The sequence below is a fragment of the Microcebus murinus genome, chromosome 9 (genome assembly GCF_040939455.1).
Source record: "Microcebus murinus isolate Inina chromosome 9, M.murinus_Inina_mat1.0, whole genome shotgun sequence".
NCBI classification, from domain to species: domain Eukaryota; kingdom Metazoa; phylum Chordata; class Mammalia; order Primates; family Cheirogaleidae; genus Microcebus; species Microcebus murinus.
The window spans coordinates 96651925-96669686 of record NC_134112.1 but is presented as its reverse complement, the minus strand read 5'-3'; the positions used below and the strand labels follow the sequence as shown (position 1 = coordinate 96669686).

Genomic DNA, 17762 nt, shown 5'->3' with positions numbered 1-17762 from the left:
CTTATTCAAAAATAGTGTACAACCAATGATAATCATTTGGTGAAAGAGCAGTTTCACCACAAAACGTTTGTGCACATCTCACAGTAGAATGCATGCAAGGGTGAATTCAAAGTCTGGTATAAAATTGACCCTATTCTGCCTCCGTGTGTTCGTGCTTCCCACTGCCCTCTAAAGTGAGTCCTTCCGGTAACTTCGTCAAGATGACCCCTAACTCGGATCACCACTGGATGGCACTGAGAAAAAACTACACCAATCCCTACAGAGAAGAGACAAATACAGAGAATCCCAAACCAGTGAACACTGCTACTCAGATTCACTTGGAAGGTGACATCTGATTCATTCCTTCTATAATGCCAATTCTAATTCTGTTCATTCATATTTAAACTCTCCTTAAAAACTAAACACCAAGGGAGCGTGTGGGGCTGGGGAGATGTTAGTCAAAGGGCATAACATTTCAGTTAGACAGGATGAATAAGCTCCGGAGATCTACTGTACAGCATGGTGACTATAGTTAATAATAACATACTGATTATTAGAAAATTGCTTAAAAACCAAAACAAAACAAAAAAACAAACTGCTAAGAGTACATCTTAAAAGTCTTTACCACAAAAAAGCAAGTATGTGAGGTAACAAATATTTAAGTTGATTTACACAACTTTGCAATGTGCAGTGTGTGTGTATATATATATCAAGACATCATGTTGTATACTATAAATATATACAAATTTTATTTGTCAATTTATACCATAACAACACTGGGGGGGGATTAAACATTAACATCCCAACTTCTCAGAATTGCTATAAATTTTAAGTGACACACCATATGTATTAACAAAATTACCTAGTTTCATGCCTGGTACATAGTAGAAATTCCCTAAATGATAGCTTTCTTCCTTCTAAAAACAATAGCACAGGTAGGTGGATCCCTAAGGACCCATATAATTCACATGACTGTAGTCAGAAAACTATTAAAACCCATTAAATACAAGGACATTTTTAGTATCAATATATCAACTATTAGTCATAATATTTGCAGAGCCTTCTTTAAAAAGAGGCTCACCAGGAGTCCGAGGTTGCTGTGAGCTAGGCTGATGCCACGGCACTCTCTAGCCTGGGCAACAAAGTGAGACCCTGTCTCAAAAAAATAAAAAAGAAGAGGCTCAGTTTTGATTCTTATATTTCACTCATGAAATACATTTGGATTTTATAAAGTAGAAAACATGAGTAAATAAGAAGCTAGTATCTAATATCAAATACTATATTTACTTATTTTCTTTAATTCAAAATTAGACTCTTTTGCTAATTATTACTATTTGAATAATGAATGTTTTAGTAAGTGGGTTTTACATTTATACCAGTTACTATAAAAATAGAAAATGTATCAGTAAGGGTTATTCTTTGTAAACAAAGAATCTGGCCCCTGCCCTGAGATTTGATGGATGTGATCCTTCTGACCCCTGGGCCCTGTGCCGCACCTGGACGTGGGCACTCACTCAGCACTGAACACAGTGCCCTCCCACAACAGGTGCTCCAGAAATATTGGTGAATTAACTACTCCAAATAGTGTGGTAACACATCTGAATCTATGATGATACTTCAAAGAAAACCTCAAAAATGGAACACACACACCAAAAATCCTCATCTCATTAGCATATGGAATTACTACAAAGGAAGGAATAGGCTGGAAAAAGGTGAATTACTAAATGCATGTCATTTTATTTTCTATTGGCCTAGTAACAGACTGAGGAAAATGGGGGAAGGGGTAACAACATTTACATTACGTATAAAATTTAAGAGAAATATAATTACTCAAACAAACTATAAAAACCATAAAACTGATGGTTTAAAAAATTTAAGAAACAAGGCCAAGACCCATCATTCTGAGATAGGATAAGAGCAAATACATTTCAAGCATCACAGCTCAGTTATCTCTATGTCTTTTCCCGCTTTCTAAAAACTAGCAGAGCTTTGAAATTAGCAGACCCTCAAATTTTTACTAAACAGATATAGCAGCCTTCTTGTGATCAATCTTTGTCCTTATCATATAATATATACATGCTAATTTGATCAATTCTCCCAAACACACACATACAATTTTATAATTATGAGAAATCTAAGACATCATTAAGTATAGAACTTACTCCTATAAACATCCGAAGAATTAGTAAACAATTTTTGTTTTCTTAGACTTGGTACCTGAATAGAAGTCCTTTTAAATCCTAAAAATCCATACACAAGCACTAAAAGACTTTTGCTCAATTCATAAATGAATCTTAATTCGTAAACATCTATATTCTTTCTACTTTAATTACTATGTGACTTTCAAGTACGGTGCACAAACATCCCTTGCATAAACTGCTTCGGAAAACTTGCAGAAAGCCATAATCACACTATGTTTAATAGGTCCTATACACAGACTGACTGGTTTGTCCAAGTAAACTAGGTTTTAACTTCTGGGAACTGAATTTCAGTTCTCGGTTTCAGCACAATGCTTTATTCAATGATCTTGATTGAATCACACTTATTCAATGGTCTAGACAGGTACTTGCTCGTATTTTATTTCCTAGCATTTTCATTCACTTTAAGACAAGGAAAAATTCAGGGTGGGGGACCTGAGGCCTTCTGATTTCAAGATTGTTCTTTTTTAAGCATCAAAGGAGGCAATAAAAGTTTCATCTTTCTCTGTTGCACCCCTTTTAATAAAAGGATTTGTTCTGTAAAATTTGGATTCCGTCAAAAAGCAGCACTTACGGACCTAAAGGCCATATGTGGCCTCAAGGCCGAGTGCTCCCCACCTCGAATAGTAAATGGTAACTGGAACTTTTTTAAAAAAGTGAAATAGAAAAAAAGAGCTCACAGGATACAAGAAGTATTAGTCGACACATCTGTTTTCCCAGTTATGTCTGTGTGGGTGCCGAGTTATCCCACAGGAAGGATTTCACCACAGAAACAATTCAGGAGGCACTGACCAACTCACACAGCACCAAGACTATTTCAAATAGCTAATACGTAAATGCACATGGATGTTTGTGGAACTTTAAAATTCTGGCTTCACGACGGGGGCAGATTCCTTAACTTCTATGTCTATATTTCATTATCTATATATATTGGGGATAATAATACTGTAGTTAGTACCTGTTGCACAGGGTGGTTTGGGGAATAAATGAGTCATGGAGATAAAATGCTTAGAAGGATCCCTGACACACAGTAGGCATTTGCTATTTTTGTTAATGTTACTATAAAGGTTTCTAATATCCTTGAAATTCCTTACATAGCACCTAAATATTAAACCGGACATACTTAAGTCAAAATAAAGTAAATTAATGTTGCTTGGAAAATTCCACAACACTTTTCATAACTGATGATACCAGAAGCAGAACTTCCCCAAAATTCCCATCAAAATTTAACTATCAGCAGAAGGGGGGGCAGAGGCTCTTTGCATTCCGACACCCAGGGATCCAGCCTAAGCAGCTGACAAGGTTCCATTTTCTTTGAAATATCATTCTACTTTAAAATTCACTCGAATCTTTCATCAGACCGTGAAACATGTAATAGAATGCTTTAAAATACCAGCCTGAAAAGTGTTGCCCACCTCTCTCACTAGTGAATGGATGAACTTCTGTGATGTCAAAGTTCATGAACTGTGGAAAAGCCACTCCCAGAGCTTTCGCTGCCCATCAGCATCCAAGAAGTTTCTGTCTCAGAAACTACCACACAGCATTTCCAGAATCCAGACTGACACAGATATGCAGATACAAACAGCAAGCCACTGTGCCCTCCTTTGGGATGACCAGGGAAATGTCATCCGGCCACGAGGGTGGAGACCCTGGCGTGCACCCCCTGGGGGAGGACGCACAAAGGCACACTCGTGGCGCGTGCAGGGGACAAGCCCCTCCCTCTCCCGTGGGATGCATGCTTGTTCTCCAGGACTGAATGTTTAAGCAAAGGGAGTTCTTGTTCTACCACAAACGCTGTAACTCTCTTTTAAATGAACTATCTCAACTCAGGTTCCACATCCTATTCAACTAATTGCCGAGTCTCCCTCGTGTGCGGTGAACAGTTTGCCCTGTAGCTGGTGAGTGCGGGGCCTTGTGTGCTCGGTAAGCAGCCTTTGAGAGCCAGCACACCACCAAGCGGACATGAAGCTCTTCATCACCTTAGCGGGTTTTCAAAAGGAAAACCCCTTTTCATTGCTTTGCTTTCCACTAAGCTAAATAATTTAACCCTGAGTTCAAAAATTCTGATCAGCAACTTTCCCCAGCTGAGCAAAACTTTCAAACACACTTCCTATTTCACAACAAATTGGTTCAAAAGGATAAACAGCCCTACCACTCTCTTTATTTGATTTGGAGCTTTCATGGTTTTTGTTTGTTTTGAAGGCAATTTACCGCTCTGTTCACCCTCCTGAAGGAAGTGAGCAAAGTCAAGCGCACCCTCTTGAGCGAGCTGTTCCTGGCGCATGGGCAATGGACCCCGACCCAGGCACCATTCACAGCGAGCTGGCTGTCGCCTACAGGACCACCGGTTCCACCTGTCAGATCTGCACCCCACATTCTACGCACATTTCATACTGCATTTGCTAAAAAGTATTTTGTTGAAAATTTCCTTACTAGCTACAACATTAAGTACTTAGAAATGTAGTATCTTCAGACATTGTGAATATTGGGGAAAGGGTATGAGGTGACAGATATACGCACCAAAGTGTATATTTAAAGTCAAGGATGAGTATTAAGAAAAACAGTCCCTCAATTATTTGAGTATGTCTCCTGAGCTCATAAAAATCTGCCATTTGATTAATAGTTACCTTCAATAAGAGGGGGTATTATTTTTTTGGGGGGGAGTACTTTTTTTTTTTTACTGTCACTCCTACTCTGACTCAAAACAATTTGGTCATATCTATAACAAAGGAAAAAACTTGGTAAACCTGTAACATCGGCTTCATCTTAGATGATGATTCTGAAACAGAGGTAAGCCTCTAGTGGTTTTTGTACTTGTATTTTTGTTTTTTGTGGAGTTTTTGTTGTTGTTGTTCTTGTTGTTATTTGTTTTTTGAGACAGGGTCTCAGTCTGTCATCCAGGCTAGAGTGCCGTGGCATCATCATAGCTCGCTACAACCTCAAACTCCTGGGCTCAAGCAATCCTCCTGCCTCAGCCTCCTAAGTAGCCGGGACTACAGGCACGCACCACTACACCTGATAATTTTTCTACTTGTTGTAGAGACAGGGTCTCGTTTTTGCTAAGGCTGGTCTTGAACTCCTGACCTCAAGCAACCATCCCACCTCAGGATGATTGTGTTAGGCTTATAGGTGTAAGCCACCAGGCCACACCATACTTGTGTTTTTTATTGAAATGCCCCTAGTCAAGACAAGCCTTTCTTTTTAGTTGCAAAATTTTCTAGTGAATTTCCCTCAGGGTCTGTACGACTTGTTTTTGTCACACTAAGAGTAGTGTGCTTTTTTAGGTTACTGTTTAGGGATGGAAGAGACACAAAAGCATCTCTACTATACCATGTGCCATCTTCTCTACAATAATTAAAGCCCACATTTTAAATAAGCATAAAGAACGTCCTACGTTTTAAGATTGCTACTAATTTCTGCCGGTACACTAGTTGTGACTGCAGCAGTACCATAATCTTCACTGTTGAGCTTAAGTGTAGGGTGGGAAGTATCAAAAAAAGTCTATCACTATTCTTGATTTCACATCATTTACTACATTGACTTTTGAATTTTCTCAAGCAAGGCTTTCAGACTTGCGCTTCAAGTAGCTTATTTTGAAAACCATTAATCCATGTTCCCCACTGAAAATATATTTAATGTTTTTAAAAATGTAAAGAACACCAAAATCACAAAATCCAGATTTTCCCCATAGTTTTATGTCATCAAGAACTCATATATAATGAGGTACTTTAGAGGACTTAGACTTCACAAATGTGATTCAATTTTCTAAAATAAAATTTCTTATCAGAGCCCAGGCGGGTGGATCGCTCAAGGTCAGGAGTTCGAAACCAGCCTGAGCAAGAGCAAGACCCCATCTCTACTAAAAATATAAACAAATTAGCTGGACAACTAAAAATATATATAGAAAAAATTAGCCGAGCATGGTGGCGCAGCTACTCGGGAGGCTGAGGCAGGAGGATCGCTTGAGCCCAGGAGTTTGAGGTTGCTGTGAGCTAGGCTGATGCCACAGTACTCACTCTAGTCTGGGCAACAAAGAGAGACTCCCATCTCAAAAATAAATAAAATAAAATAAAACAAAATAAAATAAAATTTCCACAAAGTTCTGCAAATAAATCAACTTCTAAAAAATATAAATGCAATAGAATAAAGAGAAGCATATTTTAGGATTAATTATTTTCAGATCACACACACAACAAAGTATGTGCTTAAACTCACTTTAGTTTGCACTGAATTGTCAATAAAATAAACAAGTCCTCTTCATTTTGGGGGGAAAAATCATCTTTGTAATGTAAACCTATAGTTTTATTCACTGTTACAAGAGAGCTATCAGAATGTTTTTGAAATCACTTTCCCTACAACTATTAAAAGAATAACTTACCTAGTTATATATACACACTCACCTATATATTTACCTAAAAAACAATGTGGACATTTGTCTTACTCAATATCCATACTTTCAAAATGAAACTTTAGTGTAATATATATGGTTTTCTGGTTATAATCTGTGAATTTTTTAATCATCGTTTTCCATAAATCAGCCATATCAATATTAAATGTCAACATTTATAATACAAATACTCAGAACCAACACTCAGCTACTTTCACGTGAGAAGTGCAGCAGAGCCAGTTTTAAAAAAAGTTGGTATTGTACACATAGCTAGACTTTCAGTGGGGCTTTTTAAGCTTATGGGGATGAGATAGGATGTTTATGTTAAAGGGCTGATAAAGACAGAGAGCAGAGCCCACTCCACCAAATCATGGTGACTCAAATGCCTGCCCTGGGGGACTGCAGCCTGGGAGGTGGGACAAATCCCACTTGGCACTAGCATAGAAGCACAGCCTGAAGCTGGTAACAGCAGGGCCAAAAGGGGAGGAATGAATAAGAGCATTCTGAAGAGAAACTAGTAAGATTTGGTAGATCACTATATAAGGACGAGAGAGGAAAATCAAGGTTTAAATCAAGGTTTTAAGCCTGTGTCTCAGAAGAAGTAAAGAAGTGGGATGTGATCTGGCGAGCAGGAACAGAGTCCAGCTGGGGCACGCTGATCCCTCTTGGAAGTAAGGGCAGGTCAGCCAAGTGGAACAGCCCTGAAGGTGGTCAGCAGGCCTGACAGGATCACAGCTGGAAGCTGCTGAAGACTGATTAGCCTAAATAAAACCAAAAACCCCAAAGCAAAACAAACTGGAACGGAGGATCAAGTCATATTCTTCTGAATGCTCAAGAAGAGTAAGAAAAGGAGGTAAGATATAACTAGAACAGCAAGTGCTCTCCACAGAACCCTAGCACCAAGAGACTATCTAAGAAAAAAAAAATAGTAACCTGGTCCAAGTCTGGAAAATGGGTACATGTCATACCCACAAAATGCCCTAGAGAACAGACCTGCTTACATTTCCCAAACTAACCTGACCTGAGGCATCATGAGAACAGTGTCCATACTCTGAAAACCACTGAACTAGAAATGCAGGAGGTCTACTCTAATAAATCAGGAAAGAATTAAGAGAGCTTTAAAGAGGAAAAGTAAAGTAGTACTGAGATGCTTTTAAAAGAAAAAAAGGAATTTGAAATCTCTTTGTAGTTAGTGTTACAAACCACTCTTTTCTAAGTTTAGAAAAAGTCAATATATGTATGACACCATTTCTCAAATGTGAATGGCATAAACTCTGATTTTGTTGATTCTAAGTAGTAATTATGGATTAATGCTGATCCAATAAGCTTTTAGCAAAATTTTTAGATACTTCTTGTAATAGGATTTAGAAAAGGGCTAAAGTGAAACAAAAATTACTTCTCGACAACTAAACCTATACCCATATTCACTGGAATCCTGGCCTCTATCGCACTTCCAACACTGTGCTACCAGACGCTAATCAGTGCTCCACAAAAGACAGAAAAAAAACACGCACATTGATTTACTACATACCAAATCTCTATTAAGGCACAAAATTTTCCATATTCTATGATTTCAAAATCAGTATATGTTCTACAAAACATGTTCTTTAGTATGTTGGGGTGTTTTCTTCCTTCAAAGGCTATTATTAAATTAAGGGTGCACCTATATATATGTGTGTACATACCCTATAAGAGGTATCTCCCTAGAGGAGAGGCGGTGCACGTTAACATTTTAAAGGCCCTTCAATATGCAACCCAGCATTTCATAAATTTATTTATTCACAGATCTTTCCCCCAAACTACATGTTACAGAATAAAGATGGGCAAATATTACCCTAAATAAATAAAAAAAAATCCTGAAAATGCAGTAACAGAGCGGTAAAGCAGAGCTCCTTTCCTATAAAAACCATAATGACAAAAACAAACATAAGTTTAAAAACGTCAAAAGTGATCACACATGATATGCTTCACCAGAAAAGCCCCAGCTAAACTGTAGACATAAGAAACCAAACAAACAAAAATGCAATTCTGTCGCAGGGCAAAGTCCCCTATTGCACAGAATGTGTACAAAGGTATCGCTGAAGAGTTAACTCTAGGCAAATTGCTCAATCTGCAAAGTGAGTCTTCAGCATCCCTAAGCCCTTTCCCTTCTGCGTCCTCTGGGTCCCTTGTTGGTAGCACCTACTCTCTACACCCGGTGCCCATGTAGCCTTTCGTCAACATACCAAACAGAAGACACCCTAACCGCAGCAGTCTCTATTCGATGACTGATGTAACGCACTCATTCCTGCGCTGTGCCAAAGTCTACCTTCAACCAGGATGGCATAAGTAGATTTCTGTCCAGCCTGAGGCACTTGCAAGCAGCAGAAAGCTGAGGGCAAGCAGTTACTAAGCCATAAAACATGTTCAGCACAGTCTTCACCATGTGCTAAGTGCTGAAGCAAGTTGAGTATCCCTCATCTGAAATGCGGGTACGCAAGTGTTTCAGATTTGGGATTTTTTCAGATTTTGAAATATTTGAGGTATCTTGGAGATGGAACCCAAGTCTAAATGCAAAATTAATGCGTTTCAAATACACCTTGAACACACAGCCTGAGTGTAATTTTATTTCTCCCTTGAGGACACTAAATAGCGTTGTATGCCTGTGTTTTAACTGTGACCTGTCACATGAGGTGAGGTGTGGAATTTTCCACTTGTTGTGTCATGTTGACGATCAAAAAGTTTTGGATTTTGGAGCACCTTTGAGTTTCAAATTAGGGATCTTCTGCCTGTACTAAGTATAATTACTGCATGTATGATGAAACTGCAGGTAAATCTTTTAAATCTTTAAGATGGGAGAAGTCAGAAGAAATCACTCTAGACTTTTTTCCTTTTCCACCCTCTCCCAAACGAGTCTCCCAAGCTCCCAAAGACAAGCTTGGGGTTGAGAGCAGAGGAAATTGCCTGGTTGCTACTATTCCTGGGATTCCACCTGGGATGGAAGAGTCTGGTCCATGGTTTATCAGGCTTGTCCAGGATTCCAAACCTTTCCTTTCAGTCTGACACAAGCAGGCCTCTTTCCAACCCTGAGGAAGGGAAATCTGAACTCTCTTGCCTTTTCCCCATTCTGACTTTCGGGTGCCTATCAGGAGTACAAATATTTTAGTTAATATACAATTAATTTCTACGCAGGAAAGGCATCTTCCTTCCTGGCTTTGGTGACACATTTCTGGGTATGTATTTTCTCATAATTCCTACAGTATTCCTAATTCATGCCTTTAGAATACATTCCTTAAATATCCAATAGCAACCTTTCAATTTCCCAAGCTAGAGCACAAATTGTACCAAAATAATTTACTTTTTCTAATTTTCAGCAAATTTATATTCCTAAGCATAATGATATTAAGTTTAAACATTCAATCTAAAATGCACCTACTATCACTAGGAGTTGTGAACTAAGCAAAAAAGGATATGAAGTTCACAATTATCACTGAGAAAAGGAAACTTCCACACTGAAGACAGTTCATCAGTATCTAATCTACTGTTATCAGTAAATATGATCAAATATCAAAATGTAAATGAGTTTCATGAGATTAAGAAAGGAGGGCATGAAACAAGTGGACCTCAAGCATTTGAAGGACTAAGTTGTAAGGAAATGAACCGAAGATGAGACTGGCAAAGGAGAACCCGACCCCTGGAAATACAGCACACCAAAGTTAAATATTTAACCCTACGCACCAACACACCTGGAAAGCAAAGCAAACACTGAGTGATTTCAGCCTAAAACTAAGCAGAAACAGCTTCCTTGCCAGTAGCACCCCTGCTTGTACTGTCTTAAGATTTCTTGTTTTTATAAATCGATACACTGTACTATAAATACATGTGTATCATCAAAGTTGGAGGAAAAAAACACCAGAAAGAATAAACTAAAACTCACAATTCCACTGCTCTGAGATAATCATTATTAACATCTTGGTTTATTAACTTTTTAAAAAACACATATACTCACACAACCAAAAAATACTTTAGATATTACATATGTTGTTTTATAGTATGTTTTTGTCATTTCTTATTAAATACTCATTATAGTACGGAAATGCAAGGATTTATCTAAAGGATGCTGAAATCATCATCCTTAATAACAGCAAAATAATGAAAACAAATGCTCAGTAACAGAGCATTCATTAAACAACGGCACATCCAGGACAGAATAATCATTCTTTATATTTTGTTAGACTAAATCTTTAGAAGTGGAATAGCTATTGCAAAGTACATACACATTTTGTAAGCTCCTGTTACCTATTTTGATTTTGAAAAATATTACACCCTTTCTAGCAATGTATGAGTAGGCTCATTATTTCTCCATACCCTCAGCAGAAGTGGCTTATTTTTTAATCTACGCCAAAACTTTTAAAAACAGTATCTCACTGATTTGCATTTCTGGGAGTACCTCTTTACCATCTTTTCCATGGAGGGAGGGTTCTCTCTTTTTTTTTTTTTTTTTTTTACACTCTCTCTTTTTATAGTAAGGAAAACTTATTGCTTGGAAGTTGCAATATTTTTCTTAGTTTTCCACTTTTAACTCTGTTTATGAAATTAACACACAAAAGTTTTATTATTCTGAAGTAGTCAAACACATCTTTTATTTTATAGCTCTTACTTTTGGTGTTAAGAGAGGTTTTCTCCATCCTGAGGTCACCATGCTACTATCTTTTGGTTCTTAAACTTTTTATTAAAAAATATTTAAAAGCACGTTTACCCCTGGCAAAATTACAACCATTTTTACTACTTATTTTTTCGCCAATGAATACACTTCATACATATTTTAAGTGGCTGCACTCATTTCATACAATCTGTTTCCTAAAGTATTTTTTGACAAAGGCCTTTAAAAAAATTGCAGCTTGTTAGATTTGAGCAGTCTTGAATAGTTTCACGAATTTGTGCAAGGCCAATGAGTCATAACATCACACCCAATTTAACAACAGCCCCAAAGTTCCAGAACTGTTCATGTCTATGCTATCAGTGCCCAATTATTCTCTTTCCATGTTACTAAAAGACCAGGAAGAATAAGCTCATTCTTGGTAGTCAATCACAGTTCTGCACAATTAATTCTGTCATAACTATCAATTATCAGATAGCAATCCTTAAAGTATTTTTATTTTAATCTCTTCTAGTCTTCTACCTTCAAATAAATCAGTAAAACACTTAGGGATCATTTGGTCAAAAGCTCAAACCCTGTAATTACTCTGTACGTTCTAACTCTGGGCCTCACCACTTTATCAGACGTTCCTACTCCTAGATTCTGTAAGGTGGGTTAACCCTGGTACCTAAACAGAGGGCCCCGTAAAGATTTCCAGTGGGAGGATGTACACGAATGCTGACAAGTGCAGTGTTCGAGGCACTGGGAAAAGATGCACATGACATCGCCCCTGTCCTAAAGGAAAGGAGGTCGGTTTACCAGGAGGAACCACCAACTATAATTAACAGCTTAAGCGGTATGAAAGTTGACACAGGCAGGACGTCACCAGGGAAGGCTCCTAACCCAGACCTGGATGTCAGGCCCAGCTTTCCAGAGATGGCAATGCCTGAGCGGTCAGGTAACAAAAAGGAGAAAAAGAAGAGACATGAAATTCTGGAAACGGAACTGCAATCATGTCAAAGCATGGAGTAGGAGCCAGAGACAGCAGAACTGTGCACCTATTTGGCCCAAGTTTTCCAAGGGAAAAAAAATTTAAATGAGGCTGGGCGCGGTGGCTCACGCCTGTAATCCTAGCACTTTGGGAGGCCGAGGCGGGCGGATTGCTCAAGGTCAGGAGTTCGAAACCAGCCTGAGCGAGACCCCGTCTCTACTAAAAATAGAAAGAAATTAATTGACCAACTAAAAATATATATACAAAAAATTAGCCGGGCATAGTGGCACATGCCTGTAGTCCTAGCTACTCGGGAGGCTGAGACAGTAGGATCGCTGAGCCCAGGAGACTGAGGTTGCTGTGAGCCAGGCTGACGCCACGGCACTCACTCTAGCCTGGGCAACAAAGTGAGACTCTGTCTCAAAAAAAAAAAAAAAAAAATTTAAATGACTATCAAACTTAGGCTTTACAAGTCTGGTTTTCAAGCATGAATATGATACATTATGCTTTATAAGATAGTTTTTCCAAATACCATCAATGTTAAAAGCAGTGGCATTCTCATGGAATCTACAGACTTTAAGGACCTAAAGAAATCTGAAACAGTGGTCAACTAAAAACCAACTCATTTTATAAATGAGGAAATATGGGCCCAGCAAAGATAAGCTTGAACTAGACTCCATGTATTCTCTCCCAAGCAAAATAGTCTATACCTAAACAAAATAAATGAGTAAATCAATGTCTCAGTTTTTTTCTAAGCTAGAAAATACCTCTGTGTGTAAAAAAATTCAAAAGTCATTAAGTGTTACAACAGTTCTGTTTACAGTGTGCATTACTAAATGTACATATTATAAACAAGAAGCTTAAAGTCCTCAGTAATAAAACAAACTTAAGGGTTTTATCCAAATTTGATTTAGTTTTCACTTAATGCTCATTTCTTGGTTTTGAAACAAAACAAAAGAAAGACACCTTAAACCAGGCGTCCTCAAACTACGGCCCACGGGCCACATGCGGGAGTTTTTGCCCATTTGGTTTTTTACTTCAAAATAAGATATGTGCAGTGTGCACAGAAATTTGTTCATAGTTTTTTTTAAACTATAGTCTGGCCCTCCAACCATCTGAGGGACAGCGAACTGGGCCCTGTTTAAAAAGTTTAAGGACCCCTGCCTTAAACTACCAAATATTTTTTTAAACGAGGAAACTGAGACATGGCCCTCAAAATTGGCCTTTTTCTCCAGACATACCTAAAAGACAAGTTCAAAATGAAGCCAATGGTCTTCAAAAGACATTTTATTCCAGATCGACTCAATTGCTGACAGTAGAAAGTCCATGGCTTTGGGACCTACCAAGGAATAAAAACAGAAACACAGCCGGGCATGGAGGCTATAATCCTAGCTATTTGGAAGGCCAAGGTGGGAGGATCACCTGAGGCCAGGAGTTCAAGATTGGCCTGGGCAACATAGGAGAACTCACCTCTACTAAAAATACAAAAGCTAGCCAGGTGTGGTGCACGGTGTTGTCTGTAGTTCCAGCTACTCTGGAGGACTGCTTGAGCCAGAAATTTGAGGTTGCAGTGAACTATGATGCCACCACTGCACTCTAGCCCAGGCAACAGAGAAAGACCCTGTCCCCAAAAGAAAAAACACCACAAGAACACATTCCTAAGGATAAGGTTTGGTGCCCTAATTTTTTAAATCTGAAGAATGGCAAGTAACAACTCCTCAATTTAAAGTATATACATTTTAATTCCCCATGCTGAAAGGCATACTATCCATACCTCTGGGTATACTGGGAGTGACATTCTGATAAAAGGTCCTCAATGACCCCAAATGGTCTCTCCCATAAAGACTTCCCATCAGACTCTCCTGTCACCAATGGCTTGCTTCATCTTCACAATAGGAAAGAGCCTCCACTACCAAACAACTTCATGTCAAAGGCAAGGCTGCCATAGTTAAGCTGGGGAAAAAAACCAATTTTGTTTCCCAAAAAGCAAACACAAAAAGTTTAAAAATCCACACCTTAAAACTAGTTTTGAAGGGAAAAAAGCTAATTGAAGTTTTCACAAGTTGTTTTCTCGCCACTTTCCTGGATTTCCACAGTTGAAGAAAAACCGAGCATCCCACTGTTAGGGCACAGTGCTAGATACCAGATTGCGGGGGTGGGGAGAATGGCCGGAGCAGGGCAGGGATAGAAGAAAGGGGAGTAGAAAAAGAAGAATGAGATGACAAATTTTCCTTTCAAGAAGTGTGTAATAATAACACAGCTTGCATTCTTAACCATAGTCAGTACAGGAACTATGTTTTCTGCAGCCAAAATCAGGGCAAGCAGTCAAACATTAGGTTTAAGTTAGAATTATTCCAGAAAACTCATTCATTCAAAAAAATCAACTGAGGTACCACCATGATCAAGTTCTATGTTACTTTGGGGATGCAAAAATAAATAAGGACTATCCCTGCCCTCAAGGAATTCAGTCTAAATGTATGGGAAATAAAGCTGCATTGACGAGACTAACTTAATTACAGCTAGAAGGAAAAATTGGTTAAGAAGTCTAATGAACTATAATATCTTACCTAAGGAAATGGTGCAGAATCCACTGGGGCATGCATTTGTCCCTGTCTTCTGATGTGGTATGCTGCGTTAGGAATGGGGGCATGCCTGCAAGGACCTGAGCTTGCCGCTCTCAGAAAGGGAGACTGGCTTTTATACATTAGTGGGACACTCTAGTATATCTAAAGTTGGTTTGGTTTTTAGCAAAATAGTTTTTAAAAGATGAGGCTAATGAGAAAAAAAAAATAAGTTTAACATATTTAGAAAGCAATTCAGTCATTTCTCTCAAGCTTAATGAGCACCCTCCTGAAACCTCCAAAAATGGGCATAATAGAGTTAAAGCAAGCCAGTCTTTGTGTTTGCATGCTTTGGAATTTGAAATGCGATGCAACTACTTCGACTTACCATGGAAAGCAATAAAAAGAACTTTCAAGTAAAAATTTTTCTAACATCCAAAAACCTTTTTAAACAAAGAAAAATCTCATATCCAAATATTTTTTTAAATGATGGTTTTACATTTTAAATATCACATATTTTGCTACATAATACGTTAACTATACAGGATTTCTGAAAATCGGGTCCATTTTCGGGTGCAGAACTAAATGAAGCGTTAAACTTAAAACTCCACACAATCTGTAGGGCGCCAAGATATACTTAGGTCCTAGAAACTCATGGCTTAAAGTAAAAATGAATTTAGTTCCTCTTCTGCCACCCCATTAAGCGCATTTCAAAAAGTGTGACCATTTACCCCACACATAACTTTTGACTATTTTAATGTTACTACCGGAAAGAGCAATTACACAGAGCAAATAAACACTTGAGTAAGTTGACTGCAATTCAGTATTTGCGCACTTACCACTAACCCCTACTAGGAACTAAAAGCAACAACAGTGACCCAATCGGAAAAGAGAATCCTCTTTTTGGCAAAGCTAGCTAGAAAGAAAAGCCTTAACTTTGGGGATTAATTTCAAGGAGTGTTTACAAGCATTCCTCACTTTCTTAATTACCTTACGTCTACACTACACGACTACACGACATTACACAGGTGGCAGAAAGAGTGGGTTTTCGGGCTACTCACGCCTTGGGAATAAAGGCGCGCGCGCCCCAAGCCTGGGGACCCCCATCCCCGCTGCCTGGGCGGGCGCCGGTTACCTCCGGGGTCCGGGCGCGCGCTCCCGTCGAGGCCCGGGCCGGAGGCGCGCCGAGGCCGCGGCGCAGGGCCCGGCCCGACTCTCGAGCGCTCGGCGGGCGCCGGGGGGCTCTGTCCCGCTCGGCCGCCGCACTCGCATCCCTGCGCGCCTGCCCCGGCCCGCTCCTCCAAGAGAACGGGGCAAAAAGGGCCACTGTTACCCAATAATAGCGCCCTGCACCGTCGCAACAATGCAGGCGGGGAACCCGAGCGAGAGCCGCGGCAGGGAACCGGAAAGCGAGAGCCCGGCTCGGCGGCTCGTCCGGCGCGCGAGCCCCGGGCTCACGGGAGAGCACGAGTCCGGCCGAAAGCGGCGCCCAGGGGAGAAGCGTGATCTGAAGGGGGCGAGGGAGAGAAGGGCACGAGTCCCGGCGTCCCGCGGGGGTCGCCGCACGAGGCGAGGCGAGGCGTGGACGCCCGAGCCGCCCAGGGCCACACGCCGGCCCGGCCTCCGCGGGCCAAGCCCGGTCACCGACGGGAAAGAGGCCGGCGCCGCCAGGCCGCCACCCCGGGCGCGATGAATCGGGCTTTTTCCCAGTGCGCAGTCCAGGCCTGGCCGCTCCGAGCCCGCGTCCGGGGCTGCGGCCCAGCCAGGCCCAAGCCGGCCGGGGTGACTCAGGGCGGGCGCCGCTCGCTCCCCTCTCGCCCCAGCGTCCTCCGCCCACGAGTCCCCTGGCCCGGCCGCCATTCCGCCCGGCCGCGGCTCGGCGGCTCAGGCCTCGCCCGGCGCCTGAGCCTGGCCGCCGCGGCCCCAGTCACTGCGACACCGCGGCTCGGGGCCGGGCCTGCTCCGCCGCCGCCTCCCCTCGGCCCCGGCGGCCGCCGACACTCACCCGCATCTCCCTGGTGCCTCAAAGGCTCCGGCAACGTCTCCGCCTGGTTGCTGGGCCCGGGCCCCGGCGAAAGCCCCGTCCCGCCAAGGTCTGGCTGCGTCCCTCAGCCACCGGGGCTGCCCCGCCTGGAGCTGCGTGCGACACGGAGCCCGCCTCCTCCTCCTCCCCTGCCGCCCGGCCCTCCTCCCGCCGCCGCCGCCTGCACCACGCAACCTCCGCCCTCTCGCCTTCCCTCCGCGGCTCCCCGCCCTCCCGGCCTCACCGGCTCCGGCGGCCGCGGGGGAGAAGCTGTTGGGGGAGGGCCGGAACGCACCGCCATCGGCGTCCGGGGCGGGGGAGCCGGGAAACCGTCGCCGCCATCGCCCCGCAAGACCGAGGCGCGGGAGGGGCCCGGAAACCTCCCTCCAGCCGTGGCCCACAGCCCCGGGGGTCGCCCCCTAAGTGGCCGAGGCCGCCGCTCGCGGGGGGCATTTCTACCTGCAAGCCCACGGCCCCCGACCCCTAAACCCCCGAGTCATCCCCGGCCCGGCGCCCCGGATCCTCCGCCGGGTTTTACAGCCTCCCTTGCTTCGGGGCCGCCTCTGAAGACCCGTTCCCGCCACTTCGGACCTCGCGGGCAGGGCTGACCTTCTCAGGTGGGGGACGCCAGCTTCTGGAGAAACTGCCCGAAGCACCCCGAGGAGAGGGGCTCTCGCCTCCCCCCTGCCCCTCCCCTGCGCGCACACGCCCCCCTGGGCGGCATGGAACTCGGCTGCACCCAGCTGCGGCCTCCGGACTGGGAGAGGAGCCGCAGTCAGACGCGGGCAGGTGGACCCGCAAATCCGCGCAGACCTCAGAGAAACGAGTAGTTGAGTCTCGACCCCCTTTACCCTGCAGGCCAGGCCTTAGGCATCAGCTCCTGAAAGCCTGAGCCCATCTGCACGTCTCTCTGATTTTAAATCATTTCTAAAATAAAACCAAACTGGGCTTCCCTCTCCTAACCCTTTAACCAACTCATGTTTGGCAAATATTGGCAAAGATTCA

General features: G+C 42.2%; 1 protein-coding gene across 3 annotated transcripts in view; it reads right to left on the bottom strand.

The window, feature by feature from the left end:
- Nucleotides 1-17384, bottom strand: part of CUL1 (cullin 1) — a 106271-nt gene extending 88887 nt beyond the window's left edge. Inside the window, exon 1 of one of the 3 annotated variants that reach the window (XM_020289679.2) lies at nt 17367-17384. The gene's annotated coding sequence lies outside the window, so the exon portion shown is untranslated. Of the gene's footprint in view, nt 1-15869; nt 15891-16739; nt 16910-17366 lie in introns of those variants that run through there. The other 2 variants (XM_012768144.3, XM_020289680.2) reach the window with 2 other exon arrangements.
- Between the last annotated feature and the right edge of the window lie 378 nt (nt 17385-17762).